The sequence below is a fragment of the Suricata suricatta genome, chromosome X (assembly GCF_006229205.1).
Source record: "Suricata suricatta isolate VVHF042 chromosome X, meerkat_22Aug2017_6uvM2_HiC, whole genome shotgun sequence".
Taxonomy (NCBI): Eukaryota; Metazoa; Chordata; class Mammalia; order Carnivora; family Herpestidae; genus Suricata; species Suricata suricatta.
In genome coordinates this window covers 38,113,410-38,136,723 of record NC_043717.1, presented here as the reverse complement: position 1 = coordinate 38,136,723, position 23,314 = coordinate 38,113,410, and positions in this window count along the sequence as shown.

Genomic DNA, 23,314 nt, shown 5'->3' with positions numbered 1-23,314 from the left:
GGCTCATTATATTATTTCCTTTTTAAACTTTATTTGAGAGAGAGAGAACAGGGGAGGGGCCAGAGAGAGAAGGAGACAGAGAATCCCAAGCAGGCTCTGTATGTCAGCATGGAGCCTGATGTGAGGCTCAAACTCATGAACCGTGAGATCATGACCTGGGCTGAAACCAAGAGCTGGACATTAACCGACTGAACCACCCAGGCGCCCCAAGGCTCATTATATTATTTTCTATTCATATTTTATGCTTAGTGTAATTAACGGTAAGAAGTAATTTTTGAGTGGAAACATTGAACCTGATTATTGTGAAGACTTCCTGCAACTAAAAGAAATAGATTTAACAGCTTTTAAGTATGGAGGCTAATTTCTCTGGAAGATCATCAAATGAGCAAATTCTCTGATTCTTTCTAATGATTAGTTTATTTAACTCCCATAGATGGTCTGTTGGCACATCCAAGAATGATAAATACAAGTGCACTACAATGTATCTTTTTCTTTGCTCAACAAACGCTGTTTAAATGTGTCTGGGTCTTCTAAATGGACTGCCACTAACAAACAGGGCATTACTTTGGGAAGAAATGAGTAAGCAGAATTATCAGTAGGAAGGAAGTTTTGGATTTTTGTTTCCATTTTCTGCATTATTAAAATTTTTTTAAGTTTATTTATTTATTTTGAGAGAGAGAGTGTGTGTGTAGGGGCAGAGAAAGAGAGAGAGAGAGAATCCCAAGGATGCTCTGCACCATCAGCACCGAGCCACACATGGGGCTCGATCCTACAAACTATGAGATCATGACCTGAGCCTAAATCAAGAGTTGGACGCTTAACCAACTGAGCCACACAGGTGCACCCCGCCCCATTTTCTGCATTTTAAAGTAACACAGGTGGGGATTAAGAGCACACTTATCATGATGAGCACTGAGTAACGTATAGAAATGTTGAATTACACTATTGTACGCCCGAAACTAATATAACACTGCATGTTAATTATACTGGAATTACAATTAAAAAATTAATAAAAAAACAAAAACAAAGTAACACAGAAATGATTTCACTCGTCCATGAAGGAAATGTGGGTCCTTAATTTGACTTTCCTAGTTTATGCCCATTATGAGGTGGCAAAAAGTACTAGATGGGCTCCCCCAAGGTTTGATTTACTTGGACTGTCTCTACCTATTACATTGACCAAACCTGTAACTTGGATGAGCACTCACCACCTGTCTTTTTCCTCATTCGTCCCTAGTTTCTTTTCCATGCTGGCCTACCCCTTCCACCTTGCCTCGGTGATGGAGGGACTCTGGTGATCACTGGCTATCCCAAGATGTGTTTGCCCTTGTGTGGGTTTGAAACATGAAAATGAGATGAATCTCAGCTTATTTTCTTCAGAAGTTTGAGCAGGATGTTTTCTTATTTTTTCAATGTTTATTTATTTGTTTGTGAGAGAGAGAACACCGAATCCGAATCAGGCTCCAGGCTCCGAGCTGTCAACCCAGAGCCCGATGTGGGGCTCGAACCCACAAACTGTGAGATCATGACCTGAGCCAAAGTCGGAACCTTAACCCACTGAGCCACCCAGGCGCCGCAGAATGTTTTCTTATAAAGGAGAGAGAATTTGAAAAGACAGTTTAGAAAACAACGTATCGATCTATAAATGTACCTTTTCCATGTACCTGGCTAATTCTGATTAAAAGTATGTGTGTGAAGAGATGATAGGAGGAAAAGGGGCAGAGTAAGAAACTTCCAAAGTCTACCTCTCAAGAAAAAGCAATGAGAAAACTGGCAGAAACTGTGAGAATCAGTATTTCTGGAACTCTGGAAACTTGCCGAAAGCTTGCAACAACCCAGGGAGCACTTATTCAAGAAAAACAGCTGATTCTTGCTAATTATAGTGAGCTTTTGGTGTTTGAACGTACACTAGTCTGAGTTTTTGCTCCTCCGCTCAGCCTTGACCATAACAGGAGGTGCAGAATGGACGCCACATGCAACGGTTGTCCTTGGTTGATCTGTCTGGTGGTTCGTTGCAAGACTAGCTCAAAAGATCTGTGTTGTCTAACCTAATTCAAAACTCAGCCAGTACAGGAGCGCCTGGGTGGCTCAGACGGTTAAGTGTCCGACTTCGGCTCAGGTCATGATCTCACAGTTCGTGGGTTTGAGCACCATGTCAGAGTCTGTGCTGACAGCTTGGAGCCTGGAGCCTGCTTCCCATTCTGTGTCTCCCTCTCCCTCTGCCCCTGCCCCGTTCATGCTTTGTTTCTCTCTGTCTGGATTATAAATAAACATTAAAAAACTAAAAACAAAAAAAAAAAACTCAGCCAGTACTAAAGTCACTACCCAGGGGGTGGGGGGTGGGGCACTGATTGAAAACATTTACAGACAAATGGCTTTGTCACTTCCACACGAAGCAATGATAATGATAACTAACAGTTAGGAAACACAATATGCTGAAAACATGACCAAGAGGAAGTCTGGGGACTAATATTCTGGTGAATAAGGGCTTTGAAAAGCTCCCACATACTCCAGGAATCTGGAAAGCTCCGCAGAGAGTTGTCACACAGGGAATTTGTCCCTACTAGCACTTCCAGCTTCTAATCCACACTGTGGGGGCTCAGGAAATCTTACTGGCTTCCATTTTGCAGGCCTAATTCACATCGCTTGAAGGGTGGATTTCCATGTCTTTTGTTTTATAGTACTAGGTAGGGCAAACGTCTCTATAAAGCAATCGGGTAAAAGAGGTGCAGCCACTCCACATAAAGCCTGTTCAAACATTCCAGTTCTCCTATAAACTCTGACTTCAATTCCATCAACCTTTTCCTTCCTCGCTGTAGCCTCCATTAGAACTTCATCAACAGGTCTTGGTACAGCCAGACTTACTAGCCATTCCCATAAGAAATTCAGGTAAAGGACATACAACCACTTCAAATAGAGTAGTTAAACGTTCCGAATTTCATAACCTTACAGGCTGCCATAGTTTTGGAACTTCACCCCTGGGTTTTGGGACCACAGGGCATGGGGCTCCTGTATCAAGGAGTCCTGCAAATTTCTCTCCTCAGCCTCGTGACCATTTTATCCACTTGTGTGCAAAAGGCTCTGGGTCACCGGTGAGGGTCAAGTCTAGGGGGGCCCGGGCCCTCTTTGGTCAATCTTTAACTTGATTAATCTGCTTCATCTCTGCCACAAGCACAAGAGATTGTCAGTCATGTATCTCACTTTAATCTGTGCCTGAAGGCTTTAAAAACGTTTCCAAATTAGGAGAAATGGAATTGGACTCGTTCGGGGCCCTTTAATATTGGGGCGGCAGCAGGAAAAGTCCCTGCTCCGCCCACCCTTTGGTAGTGCTGTATTCACATCTCGGTTTTAACCCCATCAATGTCCGTTTTGTCCCTCCCATTTCTCCTTTCTGTTTCCTCTGTTTTGCCCCGTCAACATTTGCTTTATTCACTCTATTCCTTAATATTCCGTTTAAAATTCCCCACCCTGCTAAGACTAGACTCTTGATTCTTTCCTCTGCATTTCCCCATTCTCTTGTAAATTCACCTGATATTTTTATTAGCATCTACAGAGAAAGATGAGACAGCAAATTCAGTAAGGTTTGGTTCTGCAAAAAGTTTATGTGGGGTGCCCATGTGAAAAGACTTCCTCTTTTTAAAAATGTTGATTTATTTTTGACAGAGAGAGAGGGAGAGAGAGCCAGTGGGGAGGGGCAGAGAGAAGGAGACAGAATCTGAAGCATCCGTGCTGACAGCAGAGAGCCTGATGCGGGCACTCCGCACTTCATCACGAACTATGAGATCATGACCTGCTTGACCGACTAAGCCACCCAGGCGCCTCTGAGAGGGGGTCCCCTCAACCACAGCATTTACTGTGACTTTGATAATGGGCATATTCAGCAGATGAATATGTCACTTAACAGAAAGCTAGTCCCACATGGTTTGCATAGGAAGCATGTCAGCTGCCTCATCCGGGGGTTTTCCACTTGGCATTCACCGGGGTGAAGGACAGACCTCTTTCTAAGGATTAAAAAGCCTTCGGGTGGCTTTTATCCAGTCCGCCAGGCTGGCTGTTCCCTCGGGAGTGTCTGGATCACGTACAGCCGTCTGCGTCTGCGACAGTTCCACAGCGGGCCGTGGGTCCTGCTCCGAGCCAAACATGCTCTCCCACCCAGCTGCCTTCAGACTGAACACACCGCCCCCAATCTGTCTCTGTCCCCAGTGCAGCTCAGCGAAGCTTCCTCAGGAAGCTCAGGATGCCGATCTACAAAATGAAGACAACTCTTCACACGTCACCTTCTTGGTCTTGTCCTCCCCCGAGACCGGCTACATTCTTGGTGATCAGAGGGCTTAGAAGTACTTTCTGGTGTCCGTGTATAAGTTTTCTTTTTTTTTTTATTTTCACATTTATTTATTTATTTTGAGAGAGACGGAGAGTACGAGCAGGGGAGAGGCAGAGAGAGGGAGAGAGTCCCAAGCAGGCTTCACACTGCTAGCACAGAGCCGGATGCAGGGCTCCAACTAATGAACTGTGAGACCGTGACCTCAGCCAAAATCAAGAGTCAGATGCTTAATCGACAGAGCCATCCAGGAGTCCCAGTTTTGTTTTGTTTTGTTTTGTTTTGTTTTGTTTTTGAGGTGAAGCTCTGAAGCTAGTGGCTGCAGCCCAGGCTCACTGACATCTGAATGTGGGGTAGTATCAAGATCAAACTCAGCATTGTCTCTTATTTTTTTGTTTCGCTACTGCAAATAATAGTATCCAAAGACTAGAATATGGCACTTTTCCTTATTAGTTTTCATTTGCTTGTTCATCTAGTGAATCAAATTCTCAAAGTTGGATACATTTTGGGCCACCTGGATGGTTCAGTCAGCTAAGTGTCCTACTTCGGCTCAGGTCTTGATCTTTCGGTTTGTGACTTCAAGCCCCGCATCGGGCTCTGTGCTAACAGCTTAGAGCCTGGAGCCTACTTCGGATTCTGTGTCTCCCTCTCTCTCTGACCCTCCACTGCTCGCCCTGTCTCTCTCCGTCTCTCAAAAATAAATAAAAAACATAAAAAAAAGTTTTAAAATAAAAATAAGAGTTGGATACATTTTTAAATTCTGTTACTAATGTTAAGAGCATATTTCTTGCTGGGGGCCTTGGGTGACTATGTGGCCGCCCAGGAATCAAATGTGTCTCATCCTTTACCTTTTTCCATCCTCTCTTGTTTCCAAACCACATTTCCATGAGCCAGGACCATTCTAGCAAGTCTCCTTTCTCTGACACCAGCTGATTCGGAAAAAGCTATTCAGTTGCCTACCAGCGTCGGGAAACATCCAGTTCTTCCCTAAAAGGAGACCATCATCTGTGTCTCCTTTCCTCGTCATACTGGTACAGGATTTTTTTTTTTTTACCTCAATACCTGGGATTCCTTGTCTCTCCCCTTTAAAGAATGAAGACAGGGACACAAAATGAGCAGCAGGTAGAAGTTTATTAGAATCTAAGATCAGAAAGGAAGAAGAGTAAAAAGCTCTTTTTGCAGAGAAGAGACATTCGAAAGCGAATGCTTGCGACTTATAGGCAAGGGTCCTTGTTTTATTTTATTTATTTATTAAAAAAATTTTTTTACATTTATTTATTTTTTGAAAGACAAAGAGAGACAGAGCACAAGTGGGAGAGGAGCAGAGAGAGAGGGAGACATGGAATCCCAAGACAAGCTCTAGGCTCCGAACTGTCAGCACAGAGCCCAACACGGGGCTCAAACCCCCAAACTGTGAGATCATGACCTGAGCCGAAGTCAGACGCTTAACTGACTGAGCCACCCCAGTGTCTCAAGGGTCTTTGTTTTATAAGGTTTTGGTCAGCACCCCTCGCTTTCCCTCTAGTTCCTTCTCGGGTCCTACCCTAGCTATCGGGCTGGATAGCTCTGGGTGCTGGGTTGTCCATTCCTGATTGGCTGGACTCCGTTTGTGTGAGGGGTCAGACTGGTCATACAGTCCTGGTATAACATAAGTTTAATGGTTTACTTTGTTTAGTTAGGTATTTTGATTGTCAAATTCCTGAGAGGAACCTGAGGGGGAGTAGGTGGGGTCTGTTACATTCTTAAGAGGGACCTTCCGCCTCAGGGGGTTTGCTGTGGTCAAATGCTCCCAGCTTTGTTCCAAACTATGTGTTTTTCTCCACCCAGGGACCTCAGGTCCTAACCTTTCCCTCCTTGCCTATTTTATCCTATCTTCCGGGATCATAATACAAAACACTCACACAGAACACTTTACTTCTGACACTTCTGGTAACCAAATGCGTGGAGGTTTCTCCCCACATCAGGCAATTTTCTGTGACATGAGCTGAGTGTTTTATAATTAAAAGATTTTTAATGTTTATTTTTGAGAAAGAGAGACAGGGAGACACAGAGCAGGAGGGGCAGAGAAGAAGAAAGAGACACAGAATCCTCAGCAGGCTCTCAGGCTCTGAGCTGTCAGCACAGAGCCGTGAGATCATGATTTGAGCTGAAGTCGGACACTTAACCAACTGAGCCACCCAGGCGCCCCTGGTGTCTTACAATTTTAACTCAATTCTGACATGATCTACCTGGAGATAGTATACCCCCTGCTTCAGATGCAACTCACAAACCTCTGCTTCTGACCAACTGGCTGTAGACCAGAGGTTCCAATGACACCTTCCTTGATTTCAATTACTTTGCTAGAGCAGCTCACAAAACTTAGCGAAACACTTATATTTATCAATTCATTGAAGGACATATATTAAAGAATATGGGCCTGGGTGGCTCAGTCAGTTAAGCATCCGACTTTGGTTCAGGTCATGATCTTGTCCTCCGTGGGATCAAGCCCCCTGTTGCAGGCTCTGTGCTGACAGCTCAGAGCCTGGAGCCTGCTTCGGATTCTGTGTCTCCCTCTCTCTCTGCCCCCTCCCTCAGACTCTGTTTCTCAAAAATTAATAAATGTTAAAAAAAGTAAAAAAAACAAATAAAGGATATGATAAAGGATACAGGTGAACAGCCAGATGAAGAGTTCTATAAGATGAGTTCTGGGAGGGTCCTGAACACAGGAGCTTCTGTCCTCATGGAGTTAGGGTGTGTCACCATCCCCGTCCGGATGCATTCTCCCGCCTGTAAGCTCTCTGAATCCTGTACTATTGGAGCTTTCATGAAGGCTTCATCACATAGGCATAATTGATCATTAATTTCACTTTCAGCCCTTCTCTCTGGATTCCTGGGGGGGCAGGGCTGAAAATTTCAAACTTCTCATCAGGGCTCCGTCTTTCTTGTAACCAGCTCCCATCCAGGAGCCTACCCAGAGTCACCTCATTAGACTAAAAAAGACACTCCTATTCACCCAGGAAATTACAAGGGTTTCAAAAGGTCTGTGTCAGGAAGCAGGGTTAAAGACCAAACATTAGAACAAAAGATGTTCTTAGTGTTCTTATCACGTAGGGAATTACAAGGGTTTAGGGAATTATTCAGGAGTTCTGAATTGTTACTCAATAGTTCCAAAACAATCAGAAAGCAATTAACGAACCGGTGATAGTAAGTTTTTACCTACCAATAATTACTCTAAATGCGAATGTTGAAATTCCCCAATTAAAACCCAGAGTGGCTAGATGAATGAAAAAGTTAGATCGAACTATATGCTGACTACAAAAGACTCACTTAAGCTTTAAGGGTACTCATAGGCTGAAAGTGAATGGATGGAAAAGAAATGCTACATGTACATGGAAACCAAGAAACGATGTGGGTTAGCTATGCTTATATCAGGAAAAATAGACTTTAAAGCAAAAACAGCAACAAAAAACAAATAAGGTCACTATCTAATGATAAAGGGGTCAGGTCACCAGGAGAATATAACAGTTGTAAATTTGTATGCACCCAATATTGAAGCACATAAATATATTAAGCGATTCTTAACAAATATGAAGGCAAAAATAGTCAATGTGATCATAGTAGGAGACTTCAATACACACTCTCAAAAATAGATACATCATCCAGACAAAAACTCAAAGAGGAAACAGTGAACTTGAACTATACTTAGTAGGACCAAATGGACCTAACAGACATATAGAGAACATTCGATCCTACAGTGGCAGAATACACATTCTTCTCAAGCACCCATAAAATTCTCCAGGACAGAACATATGCCAGGTTACAAAACAAGTCTTAAGAAGCTCAACAAGGTATTGTTTCTGACCACAATGCTATGAAACTGGAAATCGCTAACAGGAAAACTAGAACGTTCACAAACGTGTGGAAATGAACACAGTCCCAAACAATCAATGGGTCAAAGAGGAAATCAAAAAGGGAGTCCAAAAATATTTTTGAAACAAATGAAAATGGAAATAATATATCAACACTTATGAGATGCAGCAACAGTAGGTGGAAGAGGAAAGATTATAGTGATAAATGTTTATGTTAGAAAAAAGAAAAAAGAAAAGACCCAATATTTATAGCAACACTATTGACAATAGCCAAAGTATGGAAAGAGCCCAAATGTACATCGACTGATGAAAAGGTAAAGAAGATGGTGTATATATACACAATGGAATACTACTCAGCGATCAAAAAGAATGAAATGTTGCCATTTGCAACAACATAGATGGAACTAGAGTATATTATGCTAAGCAAGATAAGTCACCCAGAAAAAGACAGTATCATATGATTTCACTCATATGTGGAAATTAAGAAACAAAACAATGAACATAAGAGAAAGGAAGCAAAAATAAGATAAAAACAGAGAGGGAGACAAACCATAAGAAACACTTAAATACAGAGAACAAACTGAGGGTTGCTGGAGGGGAGGTGGGGGGGACAAATGGGTGATTTAAGGAGGGCACTTGTTGGGATGAGCACTGGGTGTTACATGTAAATGATGAATCACTAAATCCTATTCCTGAAATCATTATTACACTATATGTTAACTAACTTGGATTTAAATTTTTAAAAAGTGAAAATAAAAATATAAATACTTAAAAAAAGAAATATGTTAAATAAACAACCTAACCTTACAACTCAAGGGACTACAAAAGTAAGAACAAACTAGACCCAAAGTTAGCAGATGAAGGAAATAAAGTTAGAGCAGAAATAAATGAAATAAAGATTAAAAAGACAATAGAAAAAATCAACAACACTAAGAGTTGATTTTTTAAAGATAAAACTGACAAAACTTTAGCTAGACTAAGAAAAAAGAGAGAGGGCTCAAGTTAATAAAACTATAATGAAAAAGGAGACTTTACAACTGACACCATAGAAATACAAAGGATCATGAGAACTTATTATCAACAATTACACATCAACAAATTGAATTAACTAGAAGACATGGAAAATTTTATAAAAACATACAACTTACCAAGACTGAAGCATGAGTAAGAGAGAATCTAAACAGACCAATAATGAGCAAGGAGCCTGAATCAGTAATTAATAGCCTCTGAACACAGAAGAGCTCAGGATCATCCGGTTTCACAGGTGAATTCTACAAAACATTTAAAGAAGAATGAATACCAATTCTTCTAAAACTCTTCCATAATTTTGAAGAGGGATGAATACTTCCAAATAATAATACTTCATTTTATGAAGCCAACATTATGCTGATACCAGAGCCACACAAGGAAACTACAAGAAAAGAAAATTACACTCCAATAGCTCCATAAACATAGATTTTTCAAACATCCTCAACAAAATACTAGCAAACCTAATTCAAGAGCACACTGAAGGATCATGCACCATGATCAAGTGGGATTCATCCCTAGGAGGAGTGTTTTTCAACGTCTTAAGATCAATAAATGTGCCACACCACATTAACAAAATAAACCGTAAAAATCCTATGATCAATTCATTAAATGCAGAAAAATGGACACAATTCAACCTCCTTTCATGACAAAATCTCTCAAAAACTTAGGTACAGAAAGCATGTCCCTCAACATAATAAAGGGTATATATGACAAGCCCACAGCAAACATCACATTCAATGGTGAAAAATTAAAAGCCTTTTTTTTAAGATCAGGAATAAGGCAAGGATGCTCACTCTCACCATTTCTAGTCAACATGGTACTCGACATCCTAGTCAGAGGAAATCAGAAGACATCCAAATAATTTATGAGGAAATAAAATTATCTTTGTCTCAGATGACATGATCTTTTATATGGAAAACCCTAAAGACTCCACCAAAAGCTGTTAGAACTAATCAATGAATTCAGTAAAGTTGCAGGATCCCAAAGCAACATATAAAAATTAGTTGAGGGGCACCTGGGTGGCTCAGTCGGTTAAGTGTCCCACTTCCGCTCAGCTCACGATCTCTCAGTTCATGAGTTCAAGCCCCGCATCAGGCTCTGTGCTGACAGCTCGGAGCCTGGAGCTTGCTTTGGAGTCTGTGTCTCCTTCTCTCTCTGTCCCTCATGCTCTGTCTCTGTCTCCTTCAAAAATAAATAAACATTAAAAAAAAATTTTAATGAATAAATTTTTTAAAAATCTTTAAAAATTATTTGCATTTCTATACAAGTAAAATGAACTATCTGAAAGAGATATTAAGAAAGCAATCTCATTTACAATAGCATCACAAACAAACAAACAAAAATACTTAGTGATAAATTTGACCTAGGAGATGAAAGACCTGTACACTGAAAACTGTAAGGCATTGGTCAATGAAGTTGAAGAAGACATAAATAAATGGAAATATGTCCTGTGTTCTCAGATTGGAAGACTTAATATTGTGAAAATGTCTGCACTACACAGAGGAATCTATAAATTCAATGCAGTTCCTATCAAAATTTCAATGGCACTTTTGTTGCAGAAATAGAAAAAAAAACTATCCTAAAATTTATATGGAACCACAAAAGACCCAAATAGACAAAACAATCCTGAGAAGGAAGAACAAAGGTGGAGGCATTATACTCTGTGATTTCAAGCTATATTGTAAAGCTGCAGTAATCAAAACAGTATGGTACCGGTATAATACAAGTCCATCTACCAGTGGAAGAGAATAGCAAGCCCAGAAATAATCTCATACATATATCGTCAACTAAATTTTAACAAAGGAACCAAGAACACACAAAAGAGGAAAGGATATTCTCTCCAATGAATGGTGCTAGGAAAACTGGGTATCCACAGGCAAAAGAGGGAGATTAGACCCCATCTAATGCTACTCACAAAAATTAACATGAAATGGGTCAAAAAGGTTAAACATAAGACCTGAAACCATAAAACTCTTAGAAGAAAAATAAGGAAAAACATTCTTGAAATTGGTCTTGCCGATGATTTCTTGGATAAGACACCAACAGCACAGCCCAAAAAAAGCTAAAATAAACAAATAGGGCTACAGCAAATTAAAGAACTTTTGCACAGCAAAGGAAATAACTCATAAATTGAAAAGGCAACCTACAGAAAGGGAGTATATATTTGCAAACAATATATCTGATAAGAGATTCATGTCAGAATATATAAAGAGCTCATGCAACTCAGTAGCAAAAAAAGCAACTAATCCAATGAAAAATGGGCAAAGGGGGTGCCTGGGTGGCTCAGTCGGTTAGGTGTCCGACTTCATGATCAGGTCATGATCTCATGGTTCCTGGGTTCGAGCCCCACATGGGGCTCTGTGCGGACAACTCAGAGCCTGGAGCCTGCTTCGGATTCTATGTACTGCTCTGTCTCTGCCCCTCCACTGCTCCTTCTCTGTTTCTCTCTCTCCCTCTTAAAAATGAAGAAACATTTTTAAAAAAGTAGGCATAGGACCCAAATAGACATTTTTCCAGAGACATACAAATGGCCTATAGATGTATGAAAAGGTGCTCAACATTACTAATCATCAGGAACATACCCCGGTGAAATATCACCTTGTGCCTGTTAGGATGCCTATTATCAAGATGACAACAGATAAGAACTGTTGGTGAGGATATGGAGAAAAGGGAACCCTTATGCACTATTGGTGGGAATGTAAATTGGCGGAGCCACCAAGGAAATGGCAGTTCCTCAAAAAATGAAAAAGAGAACTCCCCTGTGATCCGGCTATTCAACTGCTCAGTATGTATCTGAAGGAAATGGAATCAGGATCTCAAAGAGATGTCGGCACACCTGTGGTTTTTGCAGCATTATTCACAATAGCCAAGATATAGCAACAACATAAATGTCCTTCAATGGATGAATGGATTAAGAAGATGTGATTTGCATGTATACACACACAAGCGCACACACACATACAATGGAATATTATTTAGACGTAGAAAAGAAAATCCATTTATGACAACATGGAGGAACTGCTGTATAGTATCATTTATTGTGAAATCTAAAAATAAAAGAAAGTAGTTACCAGGGGCTCAGGAAAGGAGCAAATGGGGAGATAGATGTTGCCTGCAGGGTACAAATTTTCTGTTATTAGAAGTTCTGAGGATCTAATGTATCTGGTGACTAGTTGATAATACAGTATTGTATATTTCAAAATTGTGGAGAGTAGATCTTAAGCATCGGGCTCTGGGCTGACAGCTCAGAGCCTGAAGCCTACTTCAGATTCTGTGTTTCCCCCTCCCTCTTTGTCTCTCTCTGCCCCTCCCTTGCTCATGTTCTTTCTTTTAAAAAAAATTTAAAAATATATATATATGTTCAGTTGTATTTCTATTATTGAACACCTTACAAACTGCTTAGGTACTTTGGGCTGGACAGGAGCAGAAGTGTACTTTCCCTGTTTGCTCATCTGCTGTTGGGTCTTTCTGGCCCCCTAATCCCATTCAGCTCTTATTAACACATTTATTGCTATATAACCACATATATAAAAGAAGAAGGAATGATAGAATTCGAAATTGGACTACATCGGGTGCTCAGTACATTGGCTTCCTAATTAGAGAGAAAATTGCATTGCCCAGGGAACAGAACTTCCAGAAGGGGGAAGTGAGGGGCTCAGTGAATCCTCCCCCACAAAAGCCATCATAAAACTGGATTAAACTAACAAACACACCCATATTAGTACTCTGGAAACTCGCTAAGGTCAGACATCAGATTGAGAAGCATTTATTCAAGAAAAACTCCCTTGAACCTTAAGGGAACAGCAGGAATCTGTGTCATTTTAGCTCGTAGTTGCTCAGAGCACAGAAAACCGTATACAATGGGACATTTTGAAAAACAATAGCAATTTTAGTGGCAGATCCTCAGGAAAGGCTCACGGTCACACCTAGCCTGAGGTCTCAATAAGTGGTTCAGACAAGCAATAGGACCTCTTGGCAGCAAGAGATGTCCAACAGTGAGATCCAAGGAACAAGAGCCCACCTGGGCCTTAAAAAGCTGTCTCATATCCCTGGGGGTCTGGGAGACTGTGTGCAGGTCAGGCACTGTCGTCACCCTCAGGAGATAGTGGAGAATGCCTAAGTGAGCTACCCGTCCTTGCGTGAATGTGACACTCTGAGAGTAGAGAAAGGCCACAGTATGACAAAACCTGCAAGCTGTCTGAATTTTGTGAGTTTTTTAAAATTTTTAATGTTTATTCAATTTTTGAAAGAGAGAGTCAGGATGAAAGGGAGACACAGAATCCCAACCAGGCTCCAAGCTCCAAGAGGTCAGTACAGAGCCTGACGCAGGGCTCGAACTCATGAACCGTGAGATCATGACCTGAGCTAAAGTCAACAAAAAAGCATGAGCCATGAGAAAAAGCAGGAAGACGTTTAACCAATTTAAAACACAGTTCAAGGGGTGCCTGGTTGGCTCAGTCAGCTAAGTGTCTGACTCTTGATGTCAGCTCAGGTCAGGATCTCATGGTTCCTGAGTTCCAGCCCCGTGCTCACACCCCAGAGCCTGGACCTTGCTTTGGATTCCCTGTCTCCTAGTCTGTCTGTCTGCCCCTCCCCTGCTTCTTCTCTTCTCTCTCTCTCTCTCTCTCTCTCTCTCTCAAAAATAAAAACAATAAGAAGAAGAAAAAGATGGAGAATCCACAAAACATGATGTAAGCATTTCACCCTAGTCTTCCCTTCTTCTTACTAATGGATAAAAAAAAAATTAAATGGACAGCAGAAGATTCTTTTTTTAAAAGTTTATTTATTTTTGAAAGACAGAGAGACAGAGCATGAGCAGGGAGGGGCAGAGAGAGAGGGAGACACAGACTCTGAAGCAGGCTCCAGGCTCTGAGGTGTCAGCACAGAGCCCTACACAGGGCTCGAACCCACAAACTATGAGATCATGACCTGAGCCGAAGCCGGACGCTTAACCGACTGAGCCCCCCAGGCGTACTGACAGCAGAAGATTCTGAATTGTGGAGAAAAGCAGACAGACCTTCCATGAACCTTGCGATTCAAGGAATAATCCACTCTATTTGCCTTCTGTATATCTCAGACTAAGCCCAGGGGAAGATCTAAACCCAGAAACACCAAAAAGTGCAGCCAAAACAAAAAAAAAAAAAGAAAAAAGCTAGGCCTGACCCCTATCTGGCCATTGGATTTGCTGGTAAAGGGGTACAGCCTCAATGGTAGCACCTTTCTGAGAGCCCTAGCTCTGCTATGGCCAAACACCATGGGGGTAAACAAAGCCGGCCCTCTGCTAGCCCCAGGCTTGTGGGAGTGGGGATCTGACTATCCAGTCCTGAGAATAACGCCCTAGGCCTGCTTCCTGGTTGGTCCGTCCTATAAAGTCGGTGTGAGAAAAAAATGGAGTCCATTGACTGCCCTATCTTAGCAACCTGGCTCCGTGTTACAGCTCGCAAGTGTCTGCAGGTGTTGTGCCTGAACGCTCAACCTGTTGATGGTCCCACCATGGAAAGAAGGTGGCTCTGCCTCTCCGCTGGTGGGAATCCTGGCGGGCCATGCCGTAGAGCAGAGCTGTCTGCCATTCTGTTCCAGGAACGAGACAATTCTGCCTCCCCACTGGAGGCCCGCAGACGCCTTGTACAAGATCTAAGTTATCTACTGGCTCTATAGCAGCGAGGTGGTTTCTTATCCGGGCCTCTGGGCATCTAGAGAGACATCCTGTGAGCATGGCGACTACTGAGCACCCCACAAAGCAACAAGGCACCTTTGGTTCCTGGACCGTGTGCATGGTCAGAGGCCAGGCCTGAGAATCGAACCCGTCTACCATGCTGGGTCTGGGAAAGCCACTGTACTTTTAGCTGAACAGAGGTTTAGGGACTGTTTGTATGAGTGCAGAGCCTGACAGATGCACCAACCCAACGACTCTGAAACACCTCTGTCTTCCCGCACTTGATTTTGACCGATGTGGTTTGGGAGAGCAGTGCCAGTCTATGATCTCTAGCCACAGAGGCTGCTTGTGTGAAGGGAGTTCTCACTAATATCTCAGCCTGGAAATGATAAATAATGAGACATAAATATGAACTGAAATCTCATAACATCATACCCCCAATACGAGAATACCCAGGATACAAGCAAAAATCACTCATCGTACCAAGAACCAGGAGATCCCAACTTGAAGGGGAAAAGATGTAGAACAGATGCAATCACCAAGATGACCCAAATATTGGAAACATCTAATTAAGGATTTAATAAGGATCATAAATATGCTTCAACAATCAGCCATGGTTTTGAAATAAACAAAGAAGGTGGAAAATCTCAGCAAAGAAATAAGTATCTTTAAAAATGGAAATTTTACAATTGAAAAATGCATTAACCAAAATAAAAAAAATTCATCAGAAGGGCTCAATAAGAGAATGTAGATGACACAGGAAATAACCAGTAAACCTGAATAAAAATTATCCAATATGGGGCACCTGGGTGGCTCAGTCAGTTGGGTGTCAGACTTCGGCTTAGGTCATGATCCCACGGTTCATGAGTTTGAGCCCTGCATCGAGTTCTGTGCTGACAGCTCAGAGCCTGGAGCCTGCTTCAGATTCTGTGTCTCCCTCTCTCTCTCTCTCACTCGTCCTCCCCTACTTGCTTGCTTGCTTGCTTGCCCTCTCTCTCTCTCTCTCTTTCTCTCTCTCTTTCTCTCTCAGGAATAAACATTAAAATTTTTTAAAAATTATCAAATATGAATAAAAGAGAAAATTGGTTGGAAAAAAACAAATGGATACTCAGAAACCTGTGTAACAATAATGAAATATCTAACATCTATGTCATCAGAGTCCCAATTTCCAAATTGGCAAAAGACAGAAACAGAGAGATTCAATAAGTTGAGTGAATCACAAACAACATAAAGCCAGAAACCCATGTCTAGATACATCATAACAAACTTTTGAAAACTAAGAATTGTGAAAGCAGGGGAGAGAAATCATGTATCTGCAACAATGATAGTCCATAGAAGCCAGACAGAAGTGACACTATTTTTCAAATGCTGAAATAAAAGAAGAGTCAACCAAGATAGATATTTTTTATTAAGGCAAAACCCACCATTTTAACCACTTGAATATGTATACTATTCAGTGGCTTTTTGTACAATTGCAATGTTGAGTACAATCACCACGATCCAATTCCAGAATATTTTCATCAACCCCAAGTGAAACTCTGTATCCATGAAGCAGTCACACCTCATTCTTTCTTCTCCCCAGCCCCTGGCAACCATAGACATACTTTCTGTCTCTATGGATTTGTGTATTCTGGACATTTTCTGTAAATGTGATCATACAATGCATGGCCTTTTGTGTCTCGCTTCTGTCACTTTTCAGAATGATTTCAAGGTTCATCCATGTTGGAGCACGTATTGATACTTCACTCACTTTTTTTATTGTGGTAAAATTCGCTCCTTTTTAAGGTTGAATAATATTCCATTTATGGGGTTGTCTGAACGGCTCAGTCAGTTAAGCATCTGACTCTTGATTTCAGCTCAGGTCATGATTTCACGGATCGTGAGGTCGAGCCCTGTGTTGGGCTCTGTGCTGACAGCACAGAGCGTGCTTGGGATTCTCTCTCTTGCTTTCTCCCTGCCTCTCTACAACCTTCCCCACTGCAAATAAATAAACTTAATAAAACCTATAAAAATATTTCATTTATGGATATACATTTGTTTATCCACTCATCAGTCAATGGACACTTGAGTTCTTTCCACTTTTTTAGCTATTGTGAACAGTGTTGCTATGAACATTCATGTACATGATTTTGTTTGAACACTTTTGTTTTCAATTCTCTTGGTCCTACTTCACATTTCTATCAGCAATGTATAATTGTTTCCATTTCTTCTCATCTATGCCAAAACTCACTTGATTTAAAAAAATATATATATATATACATATCGCCATTCTAGGAGGTATAAAGTGATATCTCACTGGGGCTCTTACACTCTGGATTATAATCGATAGTCTAAATTTTTGAGCAATGGGGCGCCTGGGTGGCTCAGTCGGTTAAGCGTCTGGCTTCGGCTCAGGTCATGACCTCACGGTTCGTGGGTTTGAGCCCCGCGTCGGGCTCTGTGCTGACAGCTAGCTCAGAGCCAGGAGCCTGCTTCAGATTCTGTATCTCCCTCTCTCTCTGACCCTCCCCTGCTCGCACCGTCTCTTTCTGTCTCTGAAAAATAAATAAAAAACATTTAAAATTTTTTTAATTTTTGAGCAAAAAAAGGTATGTACATGGTGGTGTTGTGTTCGTACATCTGCATGTTTGTGTTTGAACATACGTGTACGTGTGTGTTTTACATGTGTATGCATAGCACCTATGTGCCCATGCATGTAGGTGAATGTGTCTGAAAGTGCACACGTGTGATGGTGATGCTGTGTTTGTGCATGTGTATGTGTGTCTGTGTGGTGTGCTTCCATGAAGATATCAGTCTTAATTGAGGGTTCCACGGTGACTTGGAGAATTGCTGCAAGATGGAGTAAATAACGTAATCCTTTAAAAAAAATTCTGTACTATGTGAAAATGCAACAGGTTTTAAATGTAATTATCTTTTCAGCTACATGTGTGTTAGCACACACCTAACATTTTTTCCAAGTGGTCCCTTTGTTGACAAAATTGAGGGGCACCTGGGTGGCTCAGTCGGTTTAGTGTCTGGCCTCAGCTCAGGTCATGATGTCATGGCTCATGGGTTCAAGTCCCATGTCGGGCTCTGTGCTGACAGCTCAGAGCCTGGAGCCTGCTTCGCATTCTGTGTCTGCCTCGCTCTCTGCCCCTCCCCTATTTATGTTCTGATGTTCTGTCTCTCTGTCTCAAAAATAAATAAACATTAAAAAAAGAAATGCAGGTTCCTGGGCCCAACCCAGACCTACTAAACGAAAGTCTGCATTTTAAACAAAACAAAACAAAACAAAATTGAACAATGGGGTTTACTTGAGCCATTATCTTTTATACAGGGTAGTTCCCAAAGTCTTACAGATTATCCTGATAAAACACAGGAGATACCCATGGGGGAATGTATGGAGATTTCTCTGACAATTATGATTTGTGCCTTAATCTTTATATTCGAGACAACCTGAGAAGAAGAATGCTTATGAAATGATTCATTTGTCTCTGGATTAAGTTGACTGGTAAGGAAAAAAAATGCGGCACTATTTAGCTTTTTTCATTAAGGCAAAAATCTATGTTTCCAAGGCTACTCTAGCTTGAGTATCTAACAATGACAGACCTTATTTCTGTGGTGCACACAGCATTCATATGAAAAGCATCTGTTACCTGCCATATATTGTAATTTATGTTTAGTAAGATAATCTCCTTTTTAAACATTTTTTTAATGTTTATATTTGAGAGATGTATATAGAGAGAAAGACAGAGCACGAGCAGAGGAAGGTCAGAGAGAGAGGGAGACACAGAATCCGAAGCAGGCTCCAGGCTCTGAGCTGTCAGCACAGAGCCCGACATGGGGCCTGAGCTCACAAACCGCAAGATCATTACCTGAGCCAAAGTCAGACACTCAACGGACAGAGCCACACAGGGGACCCTGATAATCTTCCTTTTTTAGTGTACAATTAATTATATGAGTTTTGCCAAAATGCAGAGAGTTGTGCAGCTACAATTACAATCAGGATACAGAACAGCTTGCAAGCCACGAAATATCAGCTCATCCTACCTTTTTATAGCTAAACACTCCACTCTCCCAACCCCTGGTTACCTCTGATCTGTTCTCCCTCCCTGCAGTTTTGCCTTTTCTAGAATGGCAGAGATGAGATTATACTATGTGTGACCTTTTGAGTCTGGCTTCCTTCACTTTGAAAAATGCTTTTGAGACACACCCATGTTGTTGCATGTCTCTCTAGTTTGCTCATTTTCATTGCTGAGTAGGATTTCATTTTATGGATGGAGCAGTGTACGTTTATCCATTTGCCTATGGAAGGACACTTGGGTTGTTTCCAGTTTGGTGCTATTATGAATAAAGCTGCTATAAACATCGATGTACAGGTTTTGTGTGGGAACATAAATTTTCATTTCTCTGAAGCACATAGTAAATATTTAGGCATGGAATTACAGGGTCATATGGTAAGTGTATTCATGGTAAGTATATATTTTTAAATAATAGATTTTATTTGTTAGAGCCTGCCAGAGTCCAGCTCCAGCAGGTCCAGGGTTCCCCTGAAGGATGGATGGTGTCGGCGAAGAGGGAGGGGAATGAGAGAGCCAGGAGGCTCTTTCTGCTCACCAGGCAGGCATCTCTGCACTGACCTGAGAGTCAGCTTTATTTATTGAAAAAAATGTATCGGGTACAAAACAGAAGTGGCAATTGCCTTAGACAATGATTTCTGGTAACAAATTCTTTGGCATGTAAAAATTTCCCAGAACATAGATTGGTAGAAGACTCATGCATAATCTTTACCAATAGAGACTGAAGTAGGTGACTAGATGCTTATCACATGGGGAAGGAAGGGATCTTTAGCATTCAAATACAAGGTGTTGTTTTTTTAGCACAGCAAAGGCAAAAGTGAGTTCTTTTGTGAGCAGGGGTCAATAGCCTGTATTTGAGGGGAAGAAAAACAGGTTTTCTCAGGAAATGTAGCATTTGCTCCTATAATCACAAAAGAAGAAACTCCTATAACAAGTTTTTTCACAAGGTACAATTCACATATTTTTAGCCTCAGAAGGCAAGTCACTCCTGATATCAGTCAGTCAGGCGCCTTGTGGGTCTGTGCTCAGGCAGAAATTGAGTGGGGGTTGAGTGGGTGAAGAAGCCGGTAGCCATCTGACGGTGAGAGGCCTTGCAAACCCGCCTTACTTCAGAAATGGCCCCCAGCATCTCCTTCTTTTCCATTTTATAAATGAAGGTGGTGTAGCTCAACGTTTACCCTGTGAAAGCCTTGATTAGTTCCTTTAAGGAAACAGGGGACAAGGCACAAAATGAGCACCAACACTCCAGCCACCATGCCAACATTTGTCAGGAGTGAAATTAGACCCTGAGAGTTAAAGAGATTCTGCAACCTTTGCAGAAAGGAGGTTGCAATCTGCGAAGGAGAGAGAAAGTTCGCAAAGTTTGTCAATCAGATGGCAAAGAGTAAGGACAGTTTATCTCAACCGACTGGCAATTCCTCAAGCTTCTGCCCTGTGTAGACCAGCCAGCTTCCAGGCTGTGGCTGGAGCAGGGCTGGAGATCTCAGGAGCCAGTGTCTTTTTGAGGATCAGTTTAAGCAGGTTGACTGGATCTGGATCACCTCAGCCAGGTTAACTCGGGAGTGATGGACCCATGGGTGATGCCTGAAACTTTAAGAGCTGAATCCTTTGTCTAGTTGTATATATGTGTGAAGTCCACCTCTAAGTCTTTGAAAGGGGTGACCCCCATCCTTTAAATATGATCCCCACAGAATAACAAGCAGAGAAGATTGTGTATACATGAAATACTGTAACAAAAAATTTTTTTGAAAGTTACCTCAAGTTGTCTAATTTAGGCAAACAACAAACATTTAAAGACAATCAGAACTGGAATCTAACATCCATAACAGTTCATTGTTGAAACGGTTTTTCTCTCTAAAAAACCCCATTTCCAGAGATAGTCAATTTGAGACCTATGCATTTGTGGAACAAGTCCAGTCTTAACAACCCAGGCCTAATTATTTACATAAGCTCAGCAAGAATAAGGACTGTTCATGAGGGTCTTTTTTAAGTTTGTTTTGTTGGAACCTTTAATAAGGAATCTCCAGGTTGAACTTTTAGTAGCCGTCCATCCTTCAGGGGAACCCTGGACCTGCTGGAGCTGGACTCCGGCAAGAGCCCTTCAGGTTTTCAGAAAAATTGAGCAGGAAGTACATAGAGATCCCATATATTTCGATTCCTCTCCCCTCATCAGTTTCCCCTAATATTAACCTCTTGTAATGATGTATACATTTGTTACAATTGAAGAACCAATATTCAGACACTATCATTAATAAAGTCCATAGTTATCAAGTTATGTATATTATGTATTGTATGTGTATATATATGTATACATACATATATATGTGTTATATATATATGTATATATATATATATGAGTTATACTGTGCTAAATATCTTCTGTGTTCCACCTACCCCTCCCTCCTCCTGACCTTGAACCCTGTCAAAAACTTGTTTCATACTGTCTCTATAGTTTTACTTTTCCAGGCTGTCAAAAAGTTGGGATTATACACTTTGTAGTCTTTTCAGACTGGCTTCTTTTATTTACCAATATGGATGTAAGGTTACTCTGTGTCTTTAATTGTTAGATAGATCCTTTTTTTTTAATCAATGAGTAAAATTCCATTATAGTGATGTACCACAGTTTGTTTATGCATTCACTTATTGAAGGCCATCTTTGTTACCTCCGAGTTTGGCAATTATGAATAAAGCTATAAATATTTATATATAGGTTTTTGTGTAAATATAGGTTTTTGATTCATTTGGGTAGATAAGTAGGAGCATCATTATTGGATCATATGGCAAGACTATGTTTACCTTTTTAAGAGACTGTCAAACTGTCTTCTGAAGTGGCTGCACCATTTTGCATACATGATAGTTACACTGCCCTAAATATTCCCTGTCTTCCTCCTGCAATTCTTGGCAATCACTGATATGCTTGCTGTCTCCATAGTTTGGTCTTTTCCAGAAATTCATATCATTGGAGTCATACAGTATATAGCTTTTAAGATTGGCTTCTTTCACTTAGTACTATACATTTAAAGTTCCTCAATGTCTTGGGTCACCTGGGTGGCTCAGTCGGTTAAGTGTCCTACTTTGGTTCAGGCCATGATCTCACAGTTCATGGATTTGAGCCCCGTGTTGGGGTCTGTGCTGACAGCTCAGAGCCTGGAGCCTGCTTCAGATTCTGTGTCTCCTTCTCTCTCTGCCCCTCCCCTGCTCATGTTCTGTCTCTCAATAACAAATAAACATTCAAAAAATTTAAAAAAATTTTTTTCCTCAATGTCTTTAGTGGCTTTATAGCTCATTTCTTTTTAGTGCTGAGTAAGATTCCATGGTCTAGATGTACCAGTTTCTTTATCCCTTCATCTATTGAAGAGTATTTTGGTTGCTTCCAAATTTGGGCAATTATGGATAAAGCTGTTATAAACGTCTGTGTGCAGGTTTTTGTGTGGACCTAAGTTTTCAACTCATTTTGGTAAATACTAGGACCATGATTATTGGATCGTATGGTAGAAGTATGTCTAGTTTTATAAGAAACTGCCAAACTATCTTCCAAAGTGGATATACAATTTTGTATATCCACCAGAAATGAATAAGGATTCTTGATGTTCCACATACTTGTCAGTATTTAGTATTGATAGTATTGTTGACTTGGCCTTTGTAATAATAGGTATGTGGGGGTATCTTGTTTGAATTTACCATTCTTTAATGACGTTGAACATCTTTTCATGTTTGTTTATCTTCTTTGGTGAGGTGCCTCTTCAGACCTTTTGTCCATTTTTTAATCAGGTTCTTTGTTTTCTTATTGTGGAGTTTCCAGAATTCTTTGTACATTTTGGATACAGGTCCCTAGTTTAACAGATATATGTTTTGCAAAGATTTTCTCCCAGACTGAGGCTTCTCTTTTCATTCCCTCAATTGTGTCTCTTGCAGAGCAGAAGCTTTTCATTTTAACAAAATCCAATTTAGCAATTTTTTTTATTTCATGGATTATGCTTTTGCTGTTGAATCTAACAAGTCATGGTTAAATCTAAGGTCTGCTAGATTTTCTCCCATATGATCTTCCAGAAATTTTAAAGTTTGGAATTTACATATAGGTCACTTATCCATTTTGACTTAATTTTTGAGACAGGTATAAGGGAAAATGTCTAGATTTATTTTTTTGCATGTGGGTGTCCAGCACCATTTGTTGAAAAGATTATCTTTTCTCCACTGAATTTCTTTTGCTCCTCTGTCAAAGATAAGCAGATTAGATCCGTAGAGGTCTATTTGTGGTCTCTTTTTTCTTTTTCTTGATCTATATGTCTATTCTTTTACTGATATCATACTGTCTGAACTATCATGACTTCATAATACGTTTCCTCCCCACAAGGTTTATTGAGATATAATAGATATATAATTTCAACTTATTTTTTTAAGT